This window comes from Leiobunum rupestre, chromosome 1 (assembly GCF_980474605.1).
Source record: "Leiobunum rupestre chromosome 1, qqLeiRupe1.1.hap1, whole genome shotgun sequence".
Classification (NCBI taxonomy): Eukaryota; Metazoa; Arthropoda; class Arachnida; order Opiliones; family Sclerosomatidae; genus Leiobunum; species Leiobunum rupestre.
In genome coordinates, this window is record NC_143384.1 from 35,927,581 (window position 1) to 35,951,155 (window position 23,575).

Sequence of the window (23,575 nt, forward strand, 5' to 3'; positions counted from 1 at the left end):
TTTTATTATTCAATTATAATTAAAAACTATATGATAAATTAATTCAACTCAACTCAATTAATTAAATTATTCCATCACAATTTAAAACCAGATGAAAAATTAATTCAACTCAACTAATTTTAATATAACATTATAATTCAGAACGAAAATAAAAACCACATTTGCATAGTAAAAATTAAATAACATTTATTAAAATACTAGTCACGACTAGTTTCGCCAGTGGCGTAGATAAGGCCCCCGCAGACCCCGCAGTGCGGGGGGGCCCCGGAGCTTTAGGGGCCCCCTAATTTCATAGCAAAGTATATACTAGATACCGGATAAAATTCCGAATATTGTTTTGCGGGGGGGCCTCGCGGGTCTTAGCTACGCCACTGAGTTTCGCTACCGTTCGGTAGCATCATCAGGTGTGTGAATCACACCTGATGATGCTACCGAACGGTAGCGAAACTAGTCGTGACTAGTATTTTAATAAATGTTATTTAATTTTTACTATGCAAATGTGGTTTTTATTTTCGTTCTGTATTTTAATGCATAGGGTTAGCTATACCTTCTCAACATTATAATTAAAAACTGGATGATTAATTAATTTAAATCAATTATTAAATTATTCCATCATAATTAAAAACTGGATGATAAATTAATTCAACCCAATGAATTAAATTATTAATTGTTCGAATTGTGGCCAATGGATCTTGCACTCTTGGTAGCGTACTAAGCATGTGTTTCCGACAAATTTCTGTTTTCGCGTTATCTCCAAAAATTTAGCCTGTAAAAAGTGATTAAACTAATTATATGTAAATTTTAAATAAAATCATATTACATATTTTTATTCGCGAAATATTTCTTAAATTTTCAGAACGTACACAATTTTCAAAACAATAAGACTTAACTGCACATTTGTTCGTGTTAATTCTGGACTCATCGGAAATTGCTAGACAGTGCTTAAATAAGCAAATTAACGCTAAAACTGCTTAGAGTTTTTGGGCGTAGTTATGGGCCATCTTGGTACAACCGGTTCAATTCGACGAGATGAAAGAACGGCCAGTCGGAATGTAATTTATTCTCGAGGGGCTAACCACTCTTAGAAAGTCTGTACATCGATTACGCCGGATTACGCTTAGATTAGCACTGCCAAAGGCAGGGACTTCAAAGATTACGCGTAATCCCATTAGTAGAGTCAAAGGTACGGCTCTGTACACCGATTACGCGGAGTGATCAGCCCCTCGTTTATTCTATATTGAAACAGCGAACATTAAGATGCTGTTCATAGCGCCTGGTTAAATACGAAACGTACAAAAGCGGTCGTACCAGGAACAACAAAACCATTGTGTATTATTTTGACGAAACATTTTCGAAAACCGTGTAGTCTATGTTATAATCAAATTTTAACATTTTAATTTAAACAAAATTGTTTATTATACAATTTAATATTAAATATTCTACAATAGATTATTTTCATTGATAGTCTTTCAAGTCCATATATAGGCATTTCTAAATAAGAATAACATTTCGTTATGTTAATATGTGCCCATATGAAATTATGAATCTAACATACCCTGGCCAGTTTAATAAACTTCAGAGCATCATCCTCAGTGTACAAGTCCTGTAATTTAGAGAAAAAAGAGAAGATTATATCAATATGATTAATTTGGATTATAATCGTTTTTAATTAAGCGATATTAATTAAAATGAATCGTACCCTCATTGTTTTCTTATGCTTATCCCTTACGTAATCAGATTGGCACTGGTACCACTATGTAGAATTAAATATTACTAATAAATCAATTTTTGAAATAAATAGATAGATAAACCATAATTAATTAAATATTCATTACAGAATCTATAACTATAGATCTTAAAGTTTGTCCTTTTATTTATTTATTTGTATGTCCTGTTCCTAAAAACTCGAGAACGGTTAGCTCTAGAGCTTTGAAATTTTAACTCAATGTTCAGAGCCTGATTTGAAACTAAACGCGCCTAATTCCAAATACCTGACATGGTTATTAATCTAATTCAATTTTACTCATAATTCAATTTTATTTTACTCGACTTTGGCTTTCGCTCCGTTGCTTCCCTTATCTAAAACTCCGGCTGGTTTGGCTTTCATTTTGTTCTCGGCTTCCGAGCACGGGGGCGGGAGGGGGTGTTCGAGGTGGAGAGGGAGGGAGCGGGGACGGCGATTGTGGCTCCCCCTATCTCCCGCGCCAGCCCTTTGCTTCCCTTAACACGTCTCTTGAGTTCCTTGCGCCCGTCCCGACCTTTAAACTTTTTTAACGGGTTAGTGTGAAATTGGTAGAAGGGGAGTTAATGTGAAAGAAAGGGACTTCGTAGAAGGGGAGGTGTTAATTAATAAACCCTTAATTAAATCATAATTACAGAATTAATTAAAAACCCTTAATTAAATCATTATTACAGAATTAATTAAAAACCCTTAATTAAATAATTATTACAGAACTAATTAAAAACCCTTAATTAAATAATTATTACAGAATTAATTAAAAACCCTTAATTAAATAATTATTACAGAATTAATTAAAGCCCTTAATTAAATAATTATAAAAGAAATAATTAAAAACCCTTAATTAAATAATTATTACAGAATTAATTAAAACCCTTAATTAAATAATTATAAAAGAATTAATTAAAAACCCTTAATTAAATAATTATTACAGAATTAATTAAAAAAACCTTAATTAAATGATTATTACTTAATTAATTAATAAACCCATAATTAAATAATTATAACAGATTTAATTAATAAACCCTTAATTAAATAGTTATTACTAAAAATAATATACCCTTAATTAAATAACTATTACTTAAAAATAATAAACCCTTAATTAAATAATTTTTACAGAATTAAATAATTATTACAGAATTTAATAATTATTACAGAATTTAATAATTATTACAGAATTAAATCATTATTACAGAATTTAATAATTATTACAGAATTTAATAATTATTACAGAATTTAATAATTATTACAGAATTTAATAATTATAACATAATTAAATAATTATAATTAATTAAATTAAATGAAATGAAATGAAATGAATTTTTTTACTTAAAGTGCACTACAACAGTACAAAAAGTACCAACATAACAACACACTGGAAGGAGGATTTGAAACAAACAATAATTTGCGAAGCAAAGGTATATAAAGTAGCTATGGTCTATAAGGGTGCAGATTTAGAAAGTCTAAGAGAATGAAATGTTTAAAATATAACACGAACAAATAGACAGAAAACTAAACAACTAAGATGACAAATTTGAGCGTTATACAGATTACAACAGATCAAGAAGGAATCGTATCGAAGTTATTTGTCTTAAATGTAGGTAGATGAGGGGTACAGTTACAATAAAATATTACAAAAGGGAATTCTTTACAATACAGCAAGGCACATGTATTGGGTAATTGTAAAATTACATGTAGGTTAAGCAAATATAACAACAATGAAATGCATATGAGGACATTTACATAGTGACGGACATATGAGTTATAGTAGTATCGACTCGTTGGTGGAAGATATATTTACAATGATTTACATATAAGCTAGACATAATAAGAAATGTAAGCTGAAGATAAATAACCATTAATAACTTTAAGTTCATGATAGTAGGGAATTGACATGAGAATATATCAACTTGGTTATCGTATTTATTGCAAGTAACTTGCATAGGTAAGATAGGTGAAAGTATTTTAGCTTTATGAAACGTAATTTTTTGACGCGTGGCATGGTTCGGCACGTGAAAACTTAAATAGGTGGCTTTAATTATAACATAATTAAATAATTATAACATAATTAAATAATTATAACATAATTAAATAATTATAACATAATTAAATAATTATAACATAATTAAATATCTATAACAAAATTAAATAATTATAACATAATTAAATAATTATAACATAATTAAATAATTATAGAAGAATTAAATAATTATAACAGAATTAAGTAATTATAATATAATTAAATAATTATAACAAAATTAAATAATTATAACATAATTAAATAATTATTACAGGATTAAATAATTATAACAGGATTAAATAATGATTACAGAATTAAATAATGATTACAGAATTAAATAATTATTACAGAATTAAATAATTATTACAGAATTAAATAATGATTACAGAATTAAATAATTATTACAGAATTAAATAATTATTACAGAATTAAATAATTATTACAGAATTAAATAATGATTACAGAATTAAATAATTATTACAGAATTAAATAATTATTACAGAATTAAATAATTATTACAGAATTAAATAATTATTACAGAATTAAATAATTATTACAGAATTAAATAATTATTACAGAATTAAATAATTATTACAGAATTAAATAATTATTACAGAATTAAATAATTATTACAGAATTAAATAATTATTACAGAATTAAATAATTATTACAGAATTAAATAATTATTACAGAATTAAATAATTATTACAGAATTAAATAATTATTACAGAATTAAATAATTATTACAGAATTAAATAATTATTACAGAATTAAATAATTATTACAGAATTAAATAATTATTACAGAATTAAATAATTATTACAGAATTAAATAATTATTACAGAATTAAATAATTATTACAGAATTAAATAATTATTACAGAATTAAATAATTATTACAGAATTAAATAATTATTACAGAATTAAATAATTATTACAGAATTAAATAATTATTACAGAATTAAATAATTATTACAGAATTAAATAATTATTACAGAATTAAATAATTATTACAGAATTAAATAATTATTACAGAATTAAATAATTATTACAGAATTAAATAATTATTACAGAATTAAATAATTATTACAGAATTAAATAATTATTACAGAATTAAATAATTATTACAGAATTAAATAATTATTACAGAATTAAATAATTATTACAGAATTAAATAATTATTACAGAATTAAATAATTATTACAGAATTAAATAATTATTACAGAATTAAATAATTATTACAGAATTAAATAATTATTACAGAATTAAATAATTATTACAGAATTAGATAATTATTATAAATCTTAGAAAATTAATTTATTTAACAGAATTATAAATTTTTTAGCACCAATAATGTTTAAGAACCAAAATTGTTTCATAATCAATTACTTTACGGAATTACTTAATATTATAGAATTAATTAATTAATTTTACAATTAATAATTAATTTATTAATAAATAGTTGTTAAACAAATGGATTATTATTTGTTTAATATATTAATAGTAGGGAATTGACATGAGAATATATCAACTTGGTTATCGTATTTATTGCAAGTAACTTGCATAGGTAAGATAGGTGAAAGTATTTTAGCTTTATGAAACGTAATTTTTTGACGCGTGGCATGGTTCGGCACGTGAAAACTTAAATAGGTGGCTTTAATTATAACATAATTAAATAAGTATAACATAAATAAATAAGTATAACATAATTAAATAATTATAACAAAATTAAATAATTATAACAAAATTAAATAATTTTAACAAAATTAAATTATAACATAATTAAATAATTAAAACATAATTAAATAATCATAAGATAATTAAATAATTGTAAAATAATTAAATAATTGTAAAATAATTAAATAATTATAACATTATTAAATAATTATAACATAATTAAATATTTATAACAAAATTAAATAATTATAAAATAATTAAATAATTATAACAGAATTAAATAATTATAACAGAATTAAATAATTATAACATAATTAAATAATTATAACAGAATTAAATAATTATAACATAATTAAATAATTATTACAGTATTAAATAATTATTACAGGATTAAATAATGATTACAGAATTAAGTACTTATTACAGAATTAAATTATTATTACCGACTTAAAAAATATTACAGAATGAAATACTTATGACAGAATTAAATACTTACTACCGAATAAAATAATTATAACAGACTTAAATAATTATTACAGAAATAAATAATGAATACAAAATTAAATAATTAACCCTTAATTAAATAATTAATCCTTAATTAAATAATTAACCCTAAATTAAATAATTAACCCTAAATTAAATGTTTAACCCTTAATTAAATAATTAACACTTTATTAAATAATTAACACTTTATTAAATAATTAACACTTAATTAAATAATAAACACTTAATTACATAATAAACACTTAATTACATAATAAACACTTAATTACATAATTAACACTTAATTACATAATTAACACTTAATTACATAATTAACACTTAATTAAATAATTAACTCTTAATTAAATAATTAACACTTAAATGAAAAATTATAACAGTATTAAATTATTAACCCTTAATTAAATAATTATTACAGAATTAAATAATTATATCAGAATTAAATAATTATATCAGAATTAAATAATTATATCAGAATTAAATAATTATATCAGAATTAAATAATTATATCAGAATTAAATAATTATATCAGAATTAAATAATTATATCAGAATTAAATAATTATATCAGAATTAAATAATTATATCAGAATTAAATAATTATATCAGAATTAAATAATTATATCAGAATTAAATAATTATATCAGAATTAAATAATTATATCAGAATTAAATAATTATATCAGAATTAAATAATTATATCAGAATTAAATAATTATATCAGAATTAAATAATTATATCAGAATTAAATAATTATATCAGAATTAAATAATTATATCAGAATTAAATAATTATATCAGAATTAAATAATTATATCAGAATTAAATAATTATATCAGAATTAAATAATTATATCAGAATTAAATAATTATATCAGAATTAAATAATTATATCAGAATTAAATAATTATATCAGAATTAAATAATTATATCAGAATTAAATAATTATATCAGAATTAAATAATTATATCAGAATTAAATAATTATAACTTAATTAAAAATACTACAGAATTAAATAATTAACCCTTAATTAAATAATTATTAGATAATTAAATAATAATAACAAAATTAAAAAAATTACTACAGAATTAAATAATTATTACATAATTAAAAAAATTACTACATAATTAAATAATTATTACATAATTAAATAATTATTACATAATTAAATAATTATTACATAATTAAATAATTATTACATAATTAAATAATTATTACATAATTAAATAATTATTACAGAATTAAATAATTATTACAGAATTAAATAATTATTACAGAATTAAATAACTATTACAGAATTAGATAATTATTATAAATCTTAGAAAATTAATTTATTTAACAGAATCATAAATTTTTTAGCACCAATAATGTTTAAGAACCAAAATTGTTTCATAATCAATTACTTTACGGAATTACTTAATATTATATAATTAATTAATTAATTTTACAATTAATAATTAATTTATTAATAAATAGTTGTTTAACAAATGGATTATTATTTGTTTAATATATTAATACTTAATTGTTAGATTAATTTATACTTGGTTGTTTAATTAATTGATACTTAATTGTGTTATTAATTAACCGTTAATTGTGTTATTAATTAACCTTTAATAAGAACGTTATTATTTTATTAATAATTAGCACGTAATAAAGTTATTAATATTAAGCACGTTATTAAGTTATGAATAATTAGCACGTAATAAAGTTATTAATATTAAGCACGTTATTAAGTTATGAATAATTAGCACGTTATTTAGTTTTTAATAATTAGCACGTTATTTAGTTTTTAAAAATTAGTACGTTATTTAGTTTTTATTAATTAGCACATTACTAAGTTATTAATAATTAATTAACCACTAAATAATTATAGTTTATTTAGGGAAATAAATGATAAATTCCCACCTTGAAAAGAAGTTTTCGGCTGGCCCTACTTTTATCGCAGTACGATTTGAGGACTTCATCGAACTTAACTTTCCCGAACACTTGTTTCTTACAATATTCCATCGTGATTAAAAACTAAAACAAAATTATTAACAATGGCAAATTAGCTCTAAATTTGCTTTTATAATGACCTTGTTTTCATCTTACACTTTTGGGGGAGAACTGTACCATACATCGTGACATGTGTTTCAGACCAATTTCGGTTTTAGTGTTGTCTAAAAAATTCAAATAAGTTACCAAATTTCATCAATTAATAAATCTAAAAACTCAAACCAAAACTAATCTGGAACAAATATGCGCCCAAATACATTTAAGCTAAAAACTTAATTTTCCGCAAAACCAAAAATTAATCAGAAAAACCAGCTCCCACGCACATAATCTAAATCAAAAATTACATTTTACACCAACCAAGAAGTTATCTCATAACAACAAGCTCTCTAATAATCTAAATCTAAAAACCCAATAATTCTACAAACCAAAAACTAATTTGATAAAAACAAGCTCTCAAATAATCTAAATCTAAAAGACCATTATTTCTACAAAACCAAAACTAATCTGAGAAAAACAAGATCCCAAATAATCTAAATATAAAACCCAATATTTCTACAAAACCAAAACTAATTCCATAACTTATAATTTGATAAAAACAAGCTCCAAATTATCAAAATCTAAACACCCAATATTTCTACAAACCAAAATCTTATTTGATAAACAGAAGCACCCAAATTATCTATATCTAAATAACCAATAATTCTACAAACCAAAAACTAATTTGATCACTTGTAATTTGATAAAAACAAGCACCCAAATAATCTAAATCTAAAAACCCATTATTTCTACAAAACCAAAACTAATGTGAGAAAAACAAGATCCCAAATAATCTAAATATAAAACCCAATATTTCTACAAAACCAAAACTAATTCCATAACTTATAATTTGATAAAAACAAGCTCCAAATTATCAAAATCTAAACACCCAATATTTCTACAAACCAAAATCTTATTTGATAAACAGAAGCACCCAAATTATCTATATCTAAATAACCAATAATTCTACAAACCAAAAACTAATTTGATCACTTGTAATTTGATAAAAACAAGCACCCAAATAATCTAAATCTAAAAACCCATTATTTCTACAAAACCAAAACTAATGTGAGAAAAACAAGATCCCAAATAATCTAAATATAAAACCCAATATTTCTACAAAACCAAAACTAATTCCATAACTTATAATTTGATAAAAACAAGCTCCAAATTATCAAAATCTAAACACCCAATATTTCTACAAACCAAAATCTTATTTGATAAACAGAAGCACCCAAATTATCTATATCTAAATAACCAATAATTCTACAAACCAAAAACTAATTTGATCACTTGTAATTTGATAAAAACAAGCACCCAAATAATCTAAATCTAAAAACCCATTATTTCTACAAAACCAAAACTAATATGAGAAAAACAAGATCCCAAATAATCTAAATATAAAACCCAATATTTCTACAAAACCAAAACTAATTCCATAACTTATAATTTGATAAAAACAAGCTCCAAATTATCAAAATCTAAACACCCAATATTTCTACAAACCAAAATCTTATTTGATAAACAGAAGCACCCAAATTATCTATATCTAAATAACCAATAAGTCTACAAACCAAAAACTAATTTGATCACTTGTAATTTGATAAAAACAAGCACCCAAATAATCTAAATCTAAAAACCCATTATTTCTACAAAACCAAAACTAATGTGAGAAAAACAAGATCCCAAATAATCTAAATATAAAACCCAATATTTCTACAAAACCAAAACTAATTTCATAACTTATAAATGATAAAAACAAGCTCCAAATTATCAAAATCTAAACACCCAATATTTCTACAAACCAAAATCTTATTTGATAAACAGAAGCACCCAAATTATCTATATCTAAATAACCAATAATTCTACAAACCAAAAACTAATTTGATCACTTGTAATTTGATAAAAACAAGCACCCAAATAATCTAAATCTAAAAACCCATTATTTCTACAAAACCAAAACTAATGTGAGAAAAACAAGATCCCAAATAATCTAAATATAAAACCCAATATTTCTACAAAACCCAAACTAATTCCATAACTTATAATTTGATAAAAACAAGCTCCAAATTATCAAAATCTAAATACCCAATATTTCTACAAACCAAAATCTTATTTGATAAACAGAAGCACCCAAATTATCTATATCTAAATAACCAATAAGTCTACAAACCAAAAACTAATTTGATCACTTGTAATTTGATAAAAACAAGCACCCAAATAATCTAAATCTAAAAACCCATTATTTCTACAAAACCAAAACTAATGTGAGAAAAACAAGATCCCAAATAATCTAAATATAAAACCCAATATTTCTACAAAACCAAAACTAATTTCATAACTTATAATTTGATAAAAACAAGCTCCAAATTATCAAAATCTAAACACCCAATATTTCTACAAACCAAAATCTTATTTGATAAACAGAAGCACCCAAATTATCTATATCTAAATAACCAATAATTCTACAAACCAAAAACTAATTTGATCACTTGTAATTTGATAAAAACAAGCACCCAAATAATCTAAATCTAAAAACCCATTATTTCTACAAAACCAAAACTAATCTGAGAAAAACAAGCTCCAAATTATAAAAATCTAAACACCCAATATTTCTACAAACCAAAATCTTATTTGATAAACAGAAGCACCAAAATTATCTATATCTAAACACCCAATATTTCTACAAACCAAAACTAATTTGATCACTTATAATTTGATAAAAACAAGCACCCAAATTATTTAACTCTAAATACACAAACCAAAACACCTGTACTAAATCTAGGTGCGAAAAAAATATTTTCCGTATTTTCGACAAATGTTGCAAAGACGAAAAAAATCCGCTTAGTTGGTCGAATTTTGGCGGTAATTTTTGCAGTGTTACCAGGGGAACACTTATAAACACAGAACTTCAACCCCGTGGCCTCTATCGTAGGAATAAACCCAATTTTTTTGCAAACCTAACAGGCTTCAAAAATAAATTAAAAGTAATTTAAAAAAAGAAAAGCAGAGCCGAAGGAATAAACGAAACGAGAAACTTAACTGCACAGCCGTTCGTATCTTTTTTGATATTCTTCGTGGCGATGTTTCCGGGATTCGTCCGTGAGAGACCACGAATAACTAAATATGCAAATGAACCCCAAGGTTAAAGGAAGCCACTTCGAAAAGTCAAGGCGGAACATTGGATCGGAAACCTGTCACGTTCGAAAGCGACAAACGAAAGGCCGATTCAGATGCAAATTATACAATATTTAACCAGCGATTGCTATCTTCGCTTGTGTACAGCGCGTCTGGATAAATATGCATTATACACATATAAAGAAGTTAAGCATCAGACGTTAAAAACGCCAATGTGTACGTCTTCCGCAGCCATTTCGTCAAGCTCGCTCGACGGTGCTGTAAAAGTATTCTAAAGTTGCCATTGAAACGGGGAAATGTGGTGAATCGTGTTACGACAAAGTCTGCTAATGCGAAAACGATAAATGTTACCGGATTAAAGCTCAATTATTCAGAAGCTTAACGTCAAAAATAGCATTCATTAATTCCATTTAAAGGATTCATTCCATTAAAATTACAGGAGCAAATGGGATTCATTCCATTTAAAGGATTCATTCCATTAAAACTACAGGAGCAAATAGGATTAATTCCATTTAAAGGATTCATTCCATTAAAATTACAGGGGCAAAAAGGATTAATTCCATTTAAAGGATTCATTCCATTAAAATTACAGGAGCAAAAATGATTAATTCCATTTAAAGGATTCATTCCATTAAAATTACAGGAGCAAAAAGGATTAATTCCATTTAAAGGATTCCTTCCATTAAAATTACAGGAGCAAAAAGGATTAATTCCATTTAAAGGATTCATTCCATAAAAATTACAGGAGCAAAAAGGATTAATTCCATTTAAAGGATTCATTCCATTAAAATTACAGGAGCAAATGTGATTCATTCCATTTAAAGGATTCATTCCATTTAAATTACAGGAGCAAATAGGTCTAATTCCATTTAAAGGATTCATTCCATTAAAATTACAGGGGCAAAAAGGATTAATTCCATTTAAAGGATTCATTCCATTAAAATTACAGGTGCAAAAAGTGTTAATTCCATTTAAAGGATTCATTAAATTAAAATTACAGGAGCAAAGGGGATTCATTCCATTTAAAGGATTCATTCCATTAAAATTACAGGAGCAAATGGGATTCATTCCATTTAAAGGATTCATTCCATTTAAATTACAGGAGCAAATAGGATTAATTCCATTTAAAGGATTCATTCCATTAAAATTACAGGGGCAAAAAGGATTAATTCCATTTAAAGGATTCATTCCATTAAAATTACATGAGCAAAAAGGATTAATTCCATTTAAAGGATTCATTCCATTAAAATTACAGGAGCAAAAAGTGTTAATTCCATTTAAAGGATTCATTCCATTAAAATTACAGGTGCAAAAAGTGTTAATTCCATTTAAAGGATTCATTAAATTAAAATTACAGGAGCAAAGGGGATTCATTCCATTTAAAGGATTCATTCCATTAAAATTACAGGAGCAAATAGGATTAATTCCATTTAAAGGATTCATTCCATTAAAATTACAGGGGCAAAAAGGATTAATTCCATTTAAAGGATTCATTCCATTAAAATTACAGGAGCAAAAAGGATTAATTCCATTTAAAGGATTCATTCCATTAAAATAACAGGAGCAAAAAGAATTAATTCCATTTAAAGGATTCCTTCCATTAAAATTACAGGAGCAAATAGGATTAATTCCATTTAAAGGATTCATTCCATTAAAATTACAGGAGCAAAAAGGATTCATTCCATTTAAAGGTTTCATTCCATTAAAATTACAGGAGCAAAAAGTGTTAATTCCATTTAAAGGATTCATTCCATTAAAATTACAGGAGCAAATGTGATTCATTCCATTTAAAGGATTCATTCCATTAAAATTACAGGAGCAAATGTGATTCATTCCATTTAAAGGATTCATTCCATTTAAATTACAGGAGCAAATAGGTCTAATTCCATTTAAAGGATTCATTCCATTAAAATTACAGGAGCAAAAAGGATTAATTCCATTTAAAGGATTCATTCCATTAAAATTACAGGAGCAAAAAGTGTTAATTCCATTTAAAGGATTCATTCCATTAAAATTACAGGAGCAAAAAGTGTTAATTCCATTTAAAGGATTCATTAAATTAAAATTACAGGAGCAAATGGGATTCATTCCATTTAAAGGATTCATTCCATTAAAATTACAGGAGCAAATGGGATTCATTCCATTTAAAGGATTCATTCCATTAAAATTACAGGGGAAAAAAGGATTAATTCCATTTAAAGGATTCATTCCATTAAAATTACAGGAGCAAAAAGGATTAATTCCATTTAGTGCTCAATAATGGCTCCGGCTCCGATCAAAACGGCTCCGACTCCGACTCCGTGTTTTTTGGGAGCCGGATGTGGAGCCGCGGCTCCGGCTCCCTTAGTTTTAGATCGGCTCCAGGAGACGGCTCAGTTTCTATAGAGCCGGCTCAGGAGCAGGCTCTTTCCCTTTTTGCATCAAATAGTGGAAATGTTTTGTAGTAGTCGTCTACTATTAGCGGTATGCTTTCACAATTATTGTATATCAAACTGACGTGCATTTGTCTAAAATTTCAGAATGGACTGGTAATCGGTTTCAATCTAAAATTTCTGTAGTGTGTTGCTATTTGGTTTATATTTACTACATTTAGTCAGGGCATGAAATAAGTACAGGACACTGGACATTGTCCGATATATTTTGCATATGTCCGATAACTTTTCAAAATCTTAGGGGGGTCATTGGACATTTGTCCGACAACTTTTTCAATAAACTTGGAATATTCTTTTCTACAAAATGAAAATATAAACAATTAATTTGCAAAAAATATGAGGAAGTACCGAGTTACTGAAGTTGATACTTGATAGTCTATTCTGTAACTGTGAATCTGTGCTGTGGCCAGGGGCGTAGGAACCAGGGAGGGGGCAATTCTCCTCCCTAGATTTTACTGGAAGGGGCAACTAATGTTATTGCCCCCTCCAACTTTTTGGTCAGTTGAAATCTTCGCAAGGCTCAAATTATCATTTTAAAAGCATATAAAGCTTATAGAACCTTAACTGTGTTTAAATTTCAGTCTTTTCCCGCCAATGTATAAGGTAGAAAAATGTACAAATGCATTCGGAGAAGCTACACTCCATTAAAAATTCAAAACCATTCTCCAGACCCCTTTTGGTTTCACTTTGCCCCCTCCAACTTCTAGAACGTTCCAACGCCCCTGGCTGTGGCTGTGCTGAAGAGAGAGGGATGTCCGCCTGGCGGGTAATGGCGATCCGGGGAAGCTGTGTTGGAGCCTCAAGTGCAGAAGCAGAAAGAGGCTTCTGTATTATGAATAATATAAAAACCAATAAGCACGCTAGTATTTAAGTATTTTGCATGGTCCTTCCATGACAGATTTTCAGTCAGAAAAATCTATTACACAGTGTTACAAAGAAAAGGGAAGAAGACTTGCCTGTAAAAATTAGTTCCTATAGTCATCCAAACTAACTTTGCATAGATCTCATTTTAAATTGATCAAAAGTTGATCAATTTTGATGTTTTTTTGTCAACTTTTATCTATTTTTGGCATTTTCGAAATTTTGAAATTTGTTAAAATAAAATTTCACAGTGAGGGGGGGGGGGGCACTAGGAAACGGTCAGAATCACATGCTATTTTCAATAGGAATATTTCAATTTGTTGTTGTCAAAAACACTTTTCGTTGCCATGGGAAAACGGTTGCCCATTGAATAAATTCCCTTTAGGATTTTTCAAGTTCCATGAAGGTCTACCAATCCGTCGAGTTTGAACAAAATCGTTAACGCCACTAGGGTCAAGCTGGAATTATTGCGCATAGCTATTTATTAATTTTATCCCACGGAGCTAATTTTAACCTACCGAGCTACGGATTAGCACGCCGAGTTTCAAAATAGCGCGAAGCCAATTTCAACCCGCCGAACTATGGACTTACGCGCCGCGCTACTTTCAACTCGACGAGGTACGGATTAGCGCGCCGAGCCAATCTTAACTCGACGAACTACGAATTAGCGGGCCGAGCTACTTTCAACTCGCCGAGGTACGGATTAGCGCGCCGAGCTACGATTTAGCGCGCTGAGCTATTTTGAACTCGGCGAGCTATGATTTAGCGCGCCGAGCTAGTTTCAGCTCGACGATCCGCGATTAAGCGCGCCGAGCTACGATATAGCTCGCCGAGTTTCTTTTAACTCGATTTAGCGCGCTTAAAACTCGGCGAGCTAGAAGCTCCTTTGAGATCGGTACGAGCCAGCTCGCCAAGACGCGCTAAAACGCGCAAAATAGGACGTCGTGCAGGCCTCTGCTTGGAAGCTCTCTGGTGCTCTTTTAACTCATAGTAGTAAAATGGGCAAAAAACAGACATACAACTCCTTAACATTTTGAAACATCCTGTATAATAAAAACCATTTGTTAATTAACGTACGGATTGAACCAGTACCGTGATAAAATTCGTCCCTCGTTAAAGCTACATTGCAAATATAAACGACAATTGATCAAAGAGTAGACGAAAATGAATGAAATATTCCGAGAAACTACACAAAAAGTCCCCAAAAAGATAACAAACCAGGAAAACTTAATTTAAAGCTTATTCAATTATCATCATTAATATTCCGAAGGCACAATGATGGTTAACAAAAGATTAAATACGCGGGGTGAATAGCGCACTGAGACAATAGTTAAATGATAGAAAACCGAATAAAACGGGGCCAGTTGAACTAATAAAAGGCAAATACATGAAATGAAAGGAACGTGAAGCTATTAACGAATTGTATCGCGAATTAGCTTTAGTTAGACTTTAGACGCGGTACAGCAGCCATGTCGAAGTCCGCGATTGTCACCACTGCCCTAATTATAGGCTTAATTGGGGTAAATTTGAATGTCGCGGATATTATGGTTCCAGGTATTGGACCGGTGGGCCCTGATAGGTGCTACAACTTTCTGTGTTTGCAAATCGCCAAGACTTGCTTTTGCGAACCACCCATGAGTAAGTGGGATCTACATTTTCAATTTTTTCAAGGATTTAAGATAATTAATCGCGATACGCTCTGTCCTTATCCGTTAGAATTTTTATTCAATCTGCCTAGGCGGTAATTTTAGACAATTGTAATATTATTCTATCGGGTGTTTCGAATTTCATGATGGGGAATTGTAAATCTCGAGGTGGAGTTTTTAAATTATTTTATAAAATTACCATTAAATGAGAGAGTTAAAAACTTGATTTAATACTGGTTTGAGAAAAATGCGATTTGTAATAGACGCTTCATTAAATCATCCTACCAAGAAGTAATATTTCCGAGAGCCAGGGCCTGCAAGTCACTGTTTATATAGTGCTTGTTAAAATAATGGAAAATGTTCACCTTTACGGCAGCAACAAGCGTTCCACATGGCGTTCCCTTTTAACCAGGTAGCTTTTTTGGCATATTAAGGCTTGGCCAAATACACGACGTTCTATTTACAGGTCAAAAGTTTCCATTATTTCAACAAGCACTATATAAACAATACCTTGCGGGTACTGGCTCTGGGAAATATTACCTCTTGTTGATTCCCTTGAAGGATGATTTATTTAAACGCCTATTGGGTGTACAAAAATTTATCTTCAATTTGTTTGTCATCTACAGGGTGTTCCAAATTTTGCGATTTGGAAATTTCACTCAAAGCTTAGAAATAAATAATGTTGCTTTCCTCAATTTAATTTTTTCAAAAACATTATGCTTACAGTTTTCTGACAAAATAGCTAGTACCAACTTGTTGGTTTCAAGACCTCATATCTTAGTGAAAATTGGTCTTTTTCTGCCTAACCAAAGTTACTAGTTGGTTTTCGAGTATGGTCTACAAGTTCTCATTTAATTTATTTAACTAGCACCTATCGCTGGGTTGCCACAGTTATTTCACAATCAAATTCCCTGATTTTTCCAGGTTTTCCCTGACCATCCCCGGAGATTTTCCCTGACTTATTTTCTGCCAAGATCTGCTATTTTTAACCTTTATTTTAGTAAAAGTTTCCTATTTGCAATCAAAATTAAATTCCCTGACATTTCCCTGATTTTTAAACCTATATTCAAATTACCACACTTTTCCAGGAATTCCAGGTTTTCCAGGTACCGTAGCAGCCCTGTATCGGTAAAAATATAAAACCGTAAAAATTTTCCCGATTTTTCTAAAATTTACAAAATAACGCATTTCCTACGTAAAACATAAATTTCAGTTTCCTATAGAAAATATCGTTTGAGAAAAATGCCCGGATTGCGCCAATTGGAACATGTAGTTGCAATAATATAGAAAAATAAATACATTATTATTATTATAATAAATTATTTATTTGATAACCTACTGTCAAAGAATAAAGTTAATGAACAATTAATTCTTTCCATAGACAAAAAAGATTGCCCAACTTGCTTCAGAGATGCCGACAAGGTATTATAAATATTACACTAAATCAATCAATTAAATTAATTAAGCGAGGGAAACACTTGATCAGATTAAAGTGATCGCTGACGGGCTGAAAAAGCTGACGAACACCGAAAAAGAAAACGCGATGCTCTGCAACGGATCGGTAAACACAACTATGCTCATCATTAATTATTTAATTAATCATTTTGTCGTTAACCGAATTTAAAATATATGAACAGGCGCGATTTGTTCAGAAGGAGTTCAGAAAGGTAAGAATTAATTACTTTTAAGTACAATTAAGGACAACGATTAAAGTATTAATGATTAATTTTTAATTAATTATTTTTTATTTATTAATAAATTATTAATGAATTATTTGTTATTTATTAATAAATGATTAATGAATTATTTTTTATTTATTAATAAATGATTAATGAATTATTTTTATTTATTTATTATTATTTATTTATTAATAAATTATTAATTAATTGTTGATCGTTGCTTTATTTTTAATTAATTATTTATTTATTAATTATTATTGACGTATTTTTATTTTACAATTTGTAAATTAATTATTTATTTATTAATTATTATTGACGTATTTTTATTTTACAATTTGTAAATTAATTATTGACGTATTTTTATTTTACAAATTATTAATTAATTATTGATACATTTTTATTTTACTAATTATTTATATTTTTTGTTTATTAATTATTAATTATTCATATATTTTTATTTTATTAATTATTATTTTTTTTTTTGATTTTTTATTACTAATTATTCATATGTTTTAATTATTTATTTGAAAATGTTCAAATTATTAATTTACAAGTGTTGTAATTATTTATTTGAAAATGTTCAAATTATTAATTTACAAGTGTTTTAATTATTTATTTGTAAATGTTATAATTATCTACCTATTATTCGAATAAAACGTATCGCGCAGTTGATAGGATTTTTATTTTATTTTAGAAATGCGAATCAACGGCTGAGGTCTGCATAAAATTATTTTATTAATTATATTAATTAAACTAAATCGTATTAATAAATTAATAAATTAAATCTATTGAAGAGTAAAGAAAAGGATTACATCAGAAAGTTATGCAATGAAGAACTACTTGCGGTAAGTATAGTCAATTTCAATTTATAAAATTAGTTTAAAATGTTGTTTAATTTGAATAGCATCTGGACTGTATTGGCGAGATGAGCCAGTCAGTTGCCATGAAGAAGTTCATGGAACACCCAGAGCCTCCCAAAGACTAAACATTTCACAAAATAATTACTATAAAAATAAAATTAAAAATTAAAAAATAGCTTTTGCATAAATCCGAATTTGATTTTTACAAGTTTCCACTTTTCTTGGTATATTCCCGTTGGATAGAATCCTATTGGGTCGAATTCCCAATGGACCGAATCAAAAAATATACTTTCCCAAGTGATCGAATTCTAATTTTGGAATCCCATTGGGTCGAATCCCATTTATTTGAAAAAGGTTAGGTTAGGTTAGGTTTCATGCTTTCACTTGTGAGCAAACAAAATGTCGGTCGAATGGAACAGGCGGTCGAATGGAACAGGCGGTCGAATGGAACAGGCGGTCGAATGGAACAGGCGGTCGAATGGGACAGTCGGTCGAATGAGAATCGACCCAATGGGACAAAAGCCTTTTCTTCGCCAGATGGCAACACATTCGTACCGATATATGACGATCCACTGATACTAAAGCAATTAACACTAAAAGCAGCGTTGTTGATATATTGGTTTTAAATCGAAAAAATCGATTTGATTAAATAAGATTTTTCTTGTTTTTTTATTTTACGTCTGTTTTTCAAATTCAATTATGATTTGAGTGTGGGGGTAATATAAACTTATTTAAATTAATCTCCGTTTAATTAAATTATTAATGATAAATTAAATTTAATTAAATTTGCTCTGAATTAACATTGCTAGAAACTACTTTTGTCCGTTTCTTAAATGCATGGAAGTATAATAGTTGATTTAAATCAGTGATTTATTGATTTTTTAAAACAAAATCACTTGATTTAAATCAGAAAACCATGACCAAAAGTAAGAAATTTATCAAAAGAGTGCCAGTTTGTATTCTTTTAAAAGCTAAACATTTAACGACATTAGGCTAGACGATGCGGCCACTTTCTGATTTGTTCTTTCGTGTTTTGTATTAAAACGTAGATTGATGGCGGTAGTGTTTCTGTTCTATAACAAAAGTCCAATAAGCCTGTTAGCCCATGGACCAAGAATCTAAGGGGACTCACTGTTCCCAATATTTTGACACGGTAGGCGTGGCCTAATTCGGAAGACTTACTGAGGTACACCAGCCGCTTTGAAGCGCCTCAAGAATTCTGTTCAACTATCCCTAGGAGAGGCTTAGTCCGGACAGACAGTACGTGCGAGGAAATTAGATTAGGCCTAGATCATTAAATGTTTTAAGTTTAATAAAGAAAGCGCGAAGGTTTTTTCACAGGTGGGCTAATTATTTTGTGGCCCCTAAGAATTTTGTGGCTTGCCCTCCCAAATGTCTCTTATAACGTATAGACATTTCAAAATTTGATAATTTAACTCAAAGTATAAATTGCACTCTTCTCTTTTTTTACTAAACTCGTCAAGAACCAACAAAGGGTTGTCTCTCAACCTATTAGATAAATCTCTATTTATAGAGAGCAAGGCTAAATTTGTTCATTGATTTTCAGACATAGTTGTTCTTAAAAATGATTCGAGTCAATTAAGTGTACTAAAACTACGATCCGAAATAGTATTCGCAACAGTTTTGAAATATTTTAGGAGATCTGGGAATGCCTGCTCGTGTGTCAATAAATATTTATAGCCATCTGAAACATTTTTAATATTTTGAGGTTTAAGATATTCATTGGTTTCAAGCCGGTTTGGCAAACTTTCCGTGTTTATGTTTTCACCGCTTTTGGTACTAAATAACATTTTAACAACGTTAACCTGATTTTTCAGGGACTCCTTTTCAAATTCAAATCTTTCGTAGTTTTGATAAAACGCCGTAATATTTTCAACGTTCAAAAACTCGCTTGAATATTGATCTGATGCGCAAAGTTCTTCATAAATAGAACATTTTTCTAACAATCTATTTTCATTTCTAATACGAATCTATCTGTACTTTCAACCTTTTGTGTTCAATAATTTTTCTTTTCAAGGGTACTTTGACGGAACTATTCTTTTCTGGTACTGGAATTGAGGATGAGAGAGCCAATTTTTTCGCAACATCCCAAATTTGGTCGAATCTTTCGAATCTATATACGTAGTTATTTTATCTATGATTTAGGCGATGGGCGTAACAATGCACATATGGACGCACCCACAGCATCTTTTATCCTAATGTTCACTCCCGACTTACTTCCACTCATTACACTCGCTCCGTCATATGTTTGTGCTACACAGTTTGATATTTGTAACCAATTTGATAAAATAATATTAAGAATCGCGGACGATAAAGATTCAGCGCCAAACTTATGTAAATCAAACACAAACACATAGTTGTTCTACTTCGCCTTGGTCAGCAATAATTGCGTAAAAACCACCCGATTCATTAATATCCGTAATAATCATTCTTTGAACAAGTGCACCACTAGCATTAATCAGTTCGTTTTGTATTGATCCGTGGGTATATTTCGCTACATCGGACATGTTATCTACCTTTTTCTTTAAGTCAGGTGAAATGCGTTTTAACAATTCTAGGATTTCATTGAAATGTCCACGTTTTTGCTGATCGTCGTTCTCTCGATGCCCTCTGAACGCGATATCCTGTTGAGCGTGTGCTAAAACACTTTGCACATGGGCGGTTAAAACTTAGCCGTTTCGAATAGTATCTGTAGAATTTGGTAAAAAATATATAGTTTAAAATTTAATAAAAACATGCGAATAACTAGATAACGTAAAGTAAAAATAATAAAATCAAAAAGTAGATCAAAAGGTCTAAACAAAATTAAATATCGCTGTAAAAATAAGTAAAATTTGAACTTTGATAATATCCCGATTGATAAGAAAGTTACTTTGAAAATAACCTCGTAGATTTGAGCGAGTTGACGATTTGCCTCCGTGCGATAAAAGTCAGAAAATATTCACTCCATATTCTCTTGTAAATAGTCTTAGTTGTATATGTAAAATAAAGTAATAGTTCGTTTCAATTCGAAGAAGTTCCCGTCATTTGCGTACAACGAGTTTTTAAAGATATAAACGGTGCTGCTTATTTATCTGTGAAGTGATAGCTCGTCATTTCTTAGACTGTTAACAATGTATGTACTTCGTTTCCGCTAATTGGTGGCTCGATTTCTCGGAAGTAAAATGCTCGTGAAATTTCTCATTCATTTTTTTCCAATTTTTAAAACCAGTGGTGAAATATGTTTTTTAGCACTGCTTGGAAAAGGACGGCAGCAATAACAGTATACCATGTCATTTTCTACAGAATATTCCCAAAAGGAATATTTTACATAATAAAGACTATTGAAACTTCGTTTTTGACCCCCAATAATCGTTTGGGGAGTAGCTTTGGTTGCGCGTGTGGAGAATCCATGTCGATACTAATGTCAGGAATAATTTGAGTTGCATTTAAATCAGATAGAGCAGGGTTTAAATGGTGCACGATACTTCTATTCCCTTGTAGTTCTCGGGAATTCCTGGAAGCGACAAATGAAAGGGCAATGTCAATTGAATTGTTCAATTCACTAGGAGCTCCCATTAAGTTATTATCAATAACTCATTCGTCGATGTCTTCTACAACTTTATCGAAAACGTTTTGACTCGTTTGCGACATAGAATGTTTATTTATAACATCGTTCGATTTATTAGTTGAAATATTATTCTCAACATGAACCCCTCTAGCGTCCTCCAATAAGGTTATTTTATTGTCCGTACTATTTTGTTGTGGTTCTGATTCTAGCGATTGGTTTTGGTTTGGAATTGCGTTTGATTGAGTTTGTTCTAAGACTGGAATTGATGCTTTGAAGTAATTATTTAGAGCCCCTTTTTGAGAATTTAAAAATTCTTGACTGGCTTTTCGCTTTTTCCGACTTTGGCTTCCCAACGGAAATTTTATCCCACTCATTTCTACAATTTTCTTTTCTAATTTCTAAATACTAAAATAGATAAATTTACCTGATAGATATAATTATCTAAAATGTATCTCTAAAATCCTCCGAATTTTCGAGGACTATTTATCTTAGTAAATAATAAGACTAAGATTCTAAGATATTATAAAAATAACTAACTACTAATAGTAATTAGCCTTGAAAAAGGCTGTTTGGAAAAATATATCTACTAATAGTTAGTAAGCCTTGAAAAAGGCTGTTTGGAAAATATATCTATCAATAGTTAATTAGCCTTGAAAAAGGCTGTTTGGAAAATATATCTATCAATAGTTAATTAGCCTTGAAAAAGGCTGTTGAAATAATTTCAAATAAAATAAAATATTATTAACTAGTCATTTAGCTAAGTGATTAAATTTTAAACAAGCGCATTACGGCTTCTTTAAAACTCAAGGAGGTAGAAGTCCACTCTTGCTAAAATAATAAAGACTAAACAACATCTTATAACTCGAGAAAGACTTGCAAAAGAGCACTATCTCGTTCTGGAGCTCAAAACGAAATGGACAGAAATGTTTCAAAAAAATAAGCAGCTTAGCGGGAACCTTGGATGACCATATTTCGCAAAAGTGGTGAGATCGAAAACACCGAAAGTTTCCAGGAAGCGAGAAGAGCAAGGTCATTTTATTTTTGGGGCTCTCGTCACGTTTACTGGATCCCTACTGACCTTGTATCCGACCTGTAGGGGACATGCCTGCCCGGAGTAGTTCCCTAAATTCCCTTAAGCCCGTTTCTTTTCGTTCTATTGTCCATTCAACTTTCTCTCAATTTCCGCTCCCTTCCTCCCGAATCTGTTTATGGTCTACTATCTTCTCAGGGGGTAGAAACGTACGCGAAATGCGTTGTCTCAATGAAGAGATTGAATCTCCTGATTTACCTTTTGTATTAATAAGTTTTAAATGCATAATTTCAAATGTTTTTCTAATTTTTTTTTCTTTTTAAACAGCTTTGCTTAGAAAAAAATTAAGGCTAGAGGTCAGCGGAACGAATAAATTAACCGGCAAAATTTCGATTA

General features: G+C 28.5%; 1 long non-coding RNA gene across 1 annotated transcript; it reads right to left on the bottom strand.

The window, feature by feature from the left end:
• Positions 1 to 1,441: 1,441 nt before the first annotated feature.
• On the bottom strand, positions 1,442 to 11,065 carry LOC149962226 (uncharacterized). The gene is made up of 6 exons (XR_016478639.1): positions 11,006 to 11,065; positions 8,023 to 8,090; positions 7,837 to 7,950; positions 1,700 to 1,753; positions 1,556 to 1,603; positions 1,442 to 1,491 (listed from the first exon to the last, which is right to left on the bottom strand). It is a non-coding gene; the product is annotated as an uncharacterized LOC149962226 (long non-coding RNA).
• Positions 11,066 to 23,575: the final 12,510 nt, after the last annotated feature.